An 8528-nucleotide genomic window follows, 5' to 3' on the forward strand; every position below is an offset into this window, starting at 1 on the left:
TCTAGGCATGACGAAGCGGATATCGTCCTCTTTTGGAAGGTCAAACAAAGTAGTTTCGCTTTCACACAAAACACACAGCGACTCCACAACATGGCAGCGGCGGCAACAGCAAGAATTAAAGTTACGCCTTCTTTTTTGCGTGAACTTTTGGGCAGCGTTATGCAAATCTTCCCACATAGTGACGTAGACATGTGGGGGCGTGTTAGAACGAGCCGTTTTAGGTAGGAGTGGTTGACTCTTAACTTTTATAAAGAATATCTCTTTGGATTTGAGACTTGTAACACTCCAAAGGAAAAATTGAAATTGCATCATATGACCCCTTTAAAGCAAGTAACAGTGAGTAAAACAATGGTAATGTGTGTGAATAGAGTATTAGCAATGTAAGCGAGATTAGCGGCAACCACGCTGGCGATGCTAGCGGGCTATTTGCTAATAGCGGACTTGGGAAATCAAAATAAAACTAGTGATAAGGCGCTCTGATTGTTTTTGTTGTAGAATACGATAGGGGATGTATTCACACATTATGTAAATGAAAATTATGGTGTATAAAATTGATTTTAAGATAAAAAATAGACGATAAAGAATTAACTTGACGGAGCTCAAACTCAAAACACATGGCACAAGGGAATTCACAAGCCTCTCTTTAGAGTGATATACAGGAATCTAGTGGTTACACCATGAAATTAGAGGTTTTTCTTTCTTTGCTCTCACCAGGTGGTGCTAATCTGCATTCAAAAAGTGGATTTGAAAGGTCTAGTCTCTATTTGAATCTGAAATACTGCATTAATTGAAAAATAATTTTGAAAAAAATAGAAAAAAAAAGTTGTACTATTTTCAATGGGAAACATTGTTCATAATTATTTCATAAATATTAATTAGTACCATAAAATTCTCTCAAAATACAAAAGAAAAAAATATTACTGAATAAAAATATATTGCATTAATTTTTTACATTTTATTACATTCACTTTTGACCGGGAAGACCATGAGTGTGACTCCCAAATGAGGAGCGCACAAGGGTTAAGAAATACACTAATAAAAGTCCTCTGCATATTTTTTGCAGTAGTATACTTTATTTTAATGCACTAAAAATAAATTTTAATATCAGTGGTATTTAGTATACTTTTGCAATTGCACTGAAGTACTACTGAAGTATAATTATACTTTTAATTAGTGTATTTATGGTGTATAACCTTTATTTAGCACAAAAATAATAATGTACTACAAATGTAATTGCTTGTATTTAAGTATTTTTAGTGCATTCAAGTATACTTTTTATTTTAATATTTTTACCTAGGAAACCGAATAAGTATAATAAGTATGCTTATTACTAAGGTATAGTTGACAAAATTATATTTATAGTACATTATATGTTGGTACAATGTAAGAATGCATTTGCATATTTTATAGCTATAATGTATTCATGTGTGAGTGAATTAATATACTTTAGAAAATAAATGAAAATTTTAAAAACAATTTTCAAGACATCTTCCTTTAGAAAAGCAGGCTGAAGCACGTTCATTACATAAATATATTGCAGTAGGTACTGTACGTATGGTTATAAATAAGATACATATACTTTAACCCTTAAATACATGAATGTTTTGCCAATCATTATTACATATTCGGGTCTTTAGTGAACCGGATCTATAGAGGTTTTGCACTTATTTCACGGTTTGGTCGGTTACCCGGATGCGCGGCCATATTGAAGAGATACTCAGATGTAAACAACAGCATGGATTGCATGGTTAATGTAGTACTGAAGACGTTGTTCTGCTAATTTATGATTTTAAAACACGAAAAAAAGCAAATGCGTGGAAGCTGCTAAATCACATAGAGAAGGACTTATTAAGCAGGAAAAGGAGCAATATTTTGACAAACTAAAGTTATTACAGGACTTAGCTTGCCCTGCCAATATTTTCACTGGCCCTCCCTGTCACCGTGCGTAGGAGGGAAACAAGGAGACGAGGAGATGATGTTCAAAACTTGACTTTTAATAAACAAACCAAAATGAAAAGGAACACTAACATAGGGAGCGCAGGAGACACACATAGAATGACGTTAAAGACTCGACAAGAAAACATGAGGCAGACAAGACATTTATACTAAACTTAACAAGGGACAGACATGTGCGAGGAATGAACTAATAATGAGACAATGAGAACAGGAAACCAAACCAAATATGGGCATAAGGAAACATGAGGGAGAACTAGAACTTGAAGAACAAAACATAAGAGACAGGAACACAGGCCTGACATAACTCCCCCCTTCCGGAAGGTGCGTCCCGCGCCGTACAACATCCAATGGGGAGGGGCGCTCTGCAGGGCGGCACCCGTTCCGGAACCCATGGCGGATCTGGCAGTTCGGAACACCATGGCGGAGCAGGCAGACTCGGAGGTCATGGCGGCTCAGGGGACTCGGGGAGCCATGGCGGATCTGGCAGCCCAGGAGGCCACGGTGGAGCAGGTAGTTCAGGAGGCCATGGCAAAGCAGCCTCCGATGCCGCGGCCCCAGCCCCCGCCCCGGCCTCTATGGATGGAGCCCTACTTCCACCCTAAAAAAAAAACTTGGGGAAGCTTACGGGCTCCGAGGCCCTCAGTGGGCCATGACAGGGGACTGGAGCCCTCCCTGGGCTTAACTGAGGATCCGGAGCCCTCCCTGGGCTCAACGGGGGATCAGGAGCCCTCCCTGGGCTCAACAGGGGAACTGGGAAGCACTTATGAGGAGCTGGCACTGGAGGGCATTCTGGAGGAGCTGGCACTGGAGCGAGCTCTGGGCCTGGAGCCGACACTGGAGCGAGCTCTGGGGCTAGGATTAAGGCAGAGAACAATCCTTTTCTCTTCATCATCCTCCTCCTTTGGTTACGGGGGAACTGGGCAGCCGGCGGGCTTGACTTCGCAGCGGCCGGCGGGCTTGACAATGGCGTAACTGGCAGGCCTATCTTTTGAGAGGCCGGCCGTCTTGACTTCCAAACGGCCGGTGCTCCTGGGCTGATCACCACGGTGGAGCTTCAGAGGACAGCGGGGAATTTGGGGTTAGGCAGGTGGTAGGAGCCGTTGGAGAGGTATGTGGAGGTTCTCGGCGTGGGGTGAGCTGGGGAGACACGGGGCGTTCCTGCGGGAGTTGGATGACGACGCTTGGGAAGTTTCTTTACTTCTTCAACTTCCAAATCTGAATCATTTAAGAACAGCACAAGATTAATCAGCTCGTTTAGAGGAAAATCACCCATCGGAAGATCGCAGCGGATTATCTCGTCATCCAACCCCAGCAGGAAGCACACACCTAGAGCGGCGTCATGCCAGCTCACCCGGTTAGAGAGCTTGAGAAAACCCTCCACATATCGCTCCAACCTCAGACCGCACTGCCGCAAACCCCACAGCGCGTCCTCAGCTGCAGTCATCTCTTTCGGTCCGGTATTCTGTTACGGGTGCACTGCTGAGTGGAGTGAGGAGCAAGGAACGGCGGGAGACGAGGAGTACATCAATCCAAATGGGTTTAATATTAACAAAGGAATACGGAGAACTCACGCAATACATAAAGACATGAACAATACTGGACGCTGAACAGAAATGAAGGAACACTATTTAAACACATGACAAGATGAGGGGATGACGAGACACACCTGGGACCAATAGAAATAAACGGGAAACACCTGGAATAAAATCAACATAATCAGGACGGGAAACTAACCAAATAAGGGCATAAACACTGAGACACAGGGAGCCGGCGGGCTGGAGCTTCGAAGCACAGCGGGAAATTGTGAGACACGGCGCGTTCCAGCGGGAGTTGGATGACGAGGCTTGGGAAGTTTCTTTACTTCTTCAACTTCGAAATCTGAACCATTTAAGAACAGCACGAGATTAATCAGCTCGATCAGGGGAAAAAATCACACGTAGGAAAACCGCAGTGGATTATCTCGTCGTTCCAGCTCACCCGGTTAGAGAGCTCGAGAAAACCCTCCACATATCGCTTCAACCTCAGACCACCCTGCCGCAAACCCCAGAGCGCATCTTCAGCTGCAGTCACCTTTTTGTGGTCGAGTCTTCTGTCACGGTGCGTAGGAGGGAAACGAGGAGATGACGTTCAAAACTTGACTTTTAATAAACAAACAAAAATGAAAAGGAACACTAACATAGGGAGCGCAGGAGACACACATGGAATGACGTTTAAGACTCGACAAGAAAACATGAGGCAGACTGCATATTTATACTAAACTTAACGAGGGACAGACAGGTGCGAGGAATCAACTAATAATGAGACAAAGAGAACAGGAAACCAAACCAAATGTGAGCATAAAGAAACACGAGGGAGAACTAGAACTTGGGGAACAAAACACAAGAGACAGGAACACAGGCCTGACACTCCCACAAGTGAAAAGAGTTACCATTATTTTTGACCCATGTTATCTTTTATTCTAATAAATAAACTTATATGACACCAAATTTTAGATACCAAATTAATTTAACAATTCTCATTTCGATACAACAGCAAAAACTTCTGGCCTAACAAATATAAAGTTAAAACATTATTAAAGACAACTGAACAGTCAGTAAATAAGAACAAATGAACAAATTACAAGCAATAGCACAACTGCATATAGGACTATAGAACAAAGATACAAATAAAATGAACCTGTTTTTTAAGGACAAATAGCAGACGGGGCTGAATGATTCAGCAAGTGGCGCTTATGGAACAGCAGTGAAAGAGTTTCCTTAGTTACTTCTGTACACAGAGTTGCACTACACTTATTAGCACTGCTTTATAATGCGTTATTTTGAGGCAAGATGAAAAGAAAATACCATGTAAACTTTTCTGAGAGATCCATTCATATAAACCCTTAGTCCCAATTCAATTTTTAAGATTTTTTTTTCTCCAATATTTCGTGCATCGTGAACAGTGATCCTGCTCTGCCTGCTACAGTATTGTAGCGAATCAGCTCAAAGGGGAAATATGAATAATTAATCATAACTAGTTATAATTAATTATAAATATTTAGATTAATTAGAGAAGAGTCCATTTTTACTGTACATTGTGTATCTTCCTATGGAAAATGTAGTGATTTCCTCTACCCACAGTCCTTTGGGCAATAAAACCAGTGATATCAGCATTGGTTGCCGTGGTGACAAGGGGCCTGGTGTCATTCGCAGACATTCTGGCACCCAGTATGTTTATTGGGTGAGGGGTCTGTGACTATTTGTTAATCTAATGAATAATTGATTTGTTAAATCAAATGAAAAATGGTGTGTCTGATTGGTCCAGACGCTACAGTATTTTCTCCTTTTTGCATCTGTCTTTAGCGTCTCTGGCCTCTGTTAACGTCCGTTTATACACTTCGTAATATTTCCACACAAATGACATTTTGGAACATGAATGCAGTGCAGTGAATATAGTTGTCTTTCGCGTCTTGCTTGAATACTTTAAAATCGCTTTAATTTTCAAATTAGCAAGGCTTAGAAACAGGTGCAAATTATAAACTTTCGTGATGATGCAGCAGTGGCCCGATCGAGCAAGCGACAAACTCGTCAACTGTCCAGAGCGTCTTTCAAGCTGGCCCCGGGCAATCAGGCAGTTCTTATTGTCGAGCCCTGTAATCAGGGCCGTTTCTAGCCAATTTGACGCCCTAGGCTAAATCCCTATTGCCCCCCCCCCCCCCAATTTTATATATATATATATATATATATATATATATAATTCTTTTCTTAAATCACACATAAATTAATTTTATTACATTTTGATTTGGATACTATATACTATACTACTACATATTGTTTAGATATTATCAATGGCTACTTTTTTGTCTTTATCTGTTTTTTGTTCAATTTTTTTGTTGTTGTTTCTTGAAACATTGATTTAAAGTGTCAGTTATTGCATTATTATTTCAGTCAAACCTATAAAACCCCTTTGTTACCCCAAACTACATATAAAAGCTTTATCAGTGGCATAAAAGTAACCAATGCAGCTACTTAATCATTTGCTACTCGTTAACGTGTTAACGTCCCCTTTAAATAACGTGACGCTCTGCCTCCTATTAAGCGCTGTTGGAAGTGAATGAATTGATTCAGCATTTCGACACCTCCGTAAGGATGCATTTAACTTGACAAAGCGGTCTAATAAAGGATGTATTGATCTCGTGAATTAGCGAATTTTACTATACAAATATTTTTTAATTGGATGTTAAAGTTTATATGGGAATATTACATGACACACTGATCCTTTAACAATGCATTGGCGCAAAAAACGCACACCTTTTGGACAAATCTGCCACAAATATTTGGACAAATATGCCACAAAAGTACCACACACAAATACTAAACAAAATACTGATTTTGTGCACTTTATTTCCTGTACCAATATTTTAAATTGGCCTTTGAACTTAGCTTTATTGCATGGCAAAAAAAAGTGTTAACCTTGCCAAAGCACCGACAGAGCCCACTGATCTAATGGCGTTGTTGAGCGCTCCAAATGCAAACTTTGCATGCAACAATCAGGCAGCAATTGACAGCGCTCTGATCCAATGGCATACAGGCATCGTCAGATTGACAGTACTCTAGCCCAATAATGGGGGATCCAGTGGGGGCGGCAGTCATATTTCAGGGTGACCATGCCACTCTTTATCACAACCCTGCTAAAAGTGCCAGTACGTGCGCTCATTGGCGCCCCTTCTAGCTCGCCTATGCCTAGAAACGGCCCTGCCTGTAATAGGTGGTAAAGATCCATACGAGCTGCCTCCTTTGTTGTGGACTGATGACCTGGCAATTGTTCCTTCTATTTCTTATCCTGACATTGGGAACTACATAGTTTTTTCTCCAAGCCCATACACGAGTTCCGTTCGGTTTAATGGCATTGTTTACGTCCAATGCCGCCACAATGGCCGACTTCCAGATGAATGATGTAACGTTAAAACACTCTATATCCAACACGGATGGATCTCTAACTGCTGCAATAACAAAAAAACAAACAAAAACAAACTGTCCTGATATTTTAAGAACGATTGCAGAATAATAATAAAATAAAACATATTTTGTTACCTTTTGACACTTCGAAAGGCTCAATTTGAGCAGATTTTACCATTGGTGTCATTGTCAGAGCGCACTTCCACAGTACATTCAGTATCTGACTCATATTCGCGATCTCAACCATATTCTCAAAACTATCATTTTCAATGACTTCAAAATCAATATTTTTATCCCTGCCAGATTATTCACCACATCCACCATCCAATGACAGTGACACATATACTTCATTGCGTACAGTAATTGCTCTGCAATAAAGCCATTCAAGCCGGTTCAGTTTTTGGTGATGGTATTCTTTTGTTTTATGCCTGCGGTAATTATGAGTGAATTGTCATGTCATCATTGTCTATCAAACAGTGCTACTTTAGGAATAAAGGTGAATTGCAAGTATTGAGTTATCAGATTTTTAATAACTGTTGCACAGGAAAAATATACTTACACATTTACATACCTCGGGTCGCTAGTGACCCTATACACTTTACAAAAAGTTAATAAAAAAACAGACATTCTTTTTGTTATATTGTTTATAATGAATAGATCAAGGAATACTAAGAAAGTTGATGTGTAACTTTAAAAAATTAAGGAGTGAGAGGGTAGTAAATGACGCCTCAGGTCACTAAAGACCCGAGGTATGCATTTAAGGGTTAAACCCACTAAAAGCTGTATCATTTTATTACATTCTTACACAAAGTAAACATAAAACATGCTTTAAGTAAGAGTAAAATAAGTATGATTTCTGTAAATAGGCCTACACTATAATATCACAAAAAGCATGCTTGTTTTAGCATATTCCTTAAAAGCGTTAAGCATATATTTAATACTAAAGTATTTCTAGTAAACTTTTTATAAATATATTAAAATGCAATTCAATACATTTTTTAATGCACTTGAAGTAAGCATGTTAGGAGGACAATTGTACTATAAATACACTATTTGAATTTCAAGTACATTTTTAAAACATTCAAGAGTACTTATTTTTCACCAGGGAAAGTTAAAGGCAATTTATGATCAACAAGTATGTTGAACTGAAGCATTTAAATAGGAATAATTTCTTGACACTTAAAACATTATGTAGCCCATTAAATCATTCACCACTTGGGAGAGAATGGTACAAGAGGAATACCAAATCATTGTTTTAAGTGTCAAAAGTTGCAAATTACAAGTGGTAATTAAAATAATTTTGAATACAGAGATAATATGTTAAAAGCACATTTTAGTTCATATTCATGGTGTCTCAAAATAGCACAGTTGAGTACACTTCTTACGTTCTTACGATTATCTTAAGAAGTACTGAATAATGATTTTTAGTAGGGATGCACCGATACCACTTTTTCCAGTACTCGCCCGATACTGATACTTTTATTTTTGGTACTTGCCGATACCGAGTAACGATACCGATATTTTTATTGCATTTGTACATTTTTTAAATATTGAGTACAGAAACCAAAAGAGTATGTATAATGTTAGTTGGTTAACTTCATTTATCAAATAGATACAGTCAAACCAAAATCTATT

Source organism: Sinocyclocheilus rhinocerous, unplaced genomic scaffold (assembly GCF_001515625.1).
Source record: "Sinocyclocheilus rhinocerous isolate Xijiao unplaced genomic scaffold, SAMN03320098_v1.1 scaffold778, whole genome shotgun sequence".
NCBI classification, from domain to species: Eukaryota; Metazoa; Chordata; class Actinopteri; order Cypriniformes; family Cyprinidae; genus Sinocyclocheilus; species Sinocyclocheilus rhinocerous.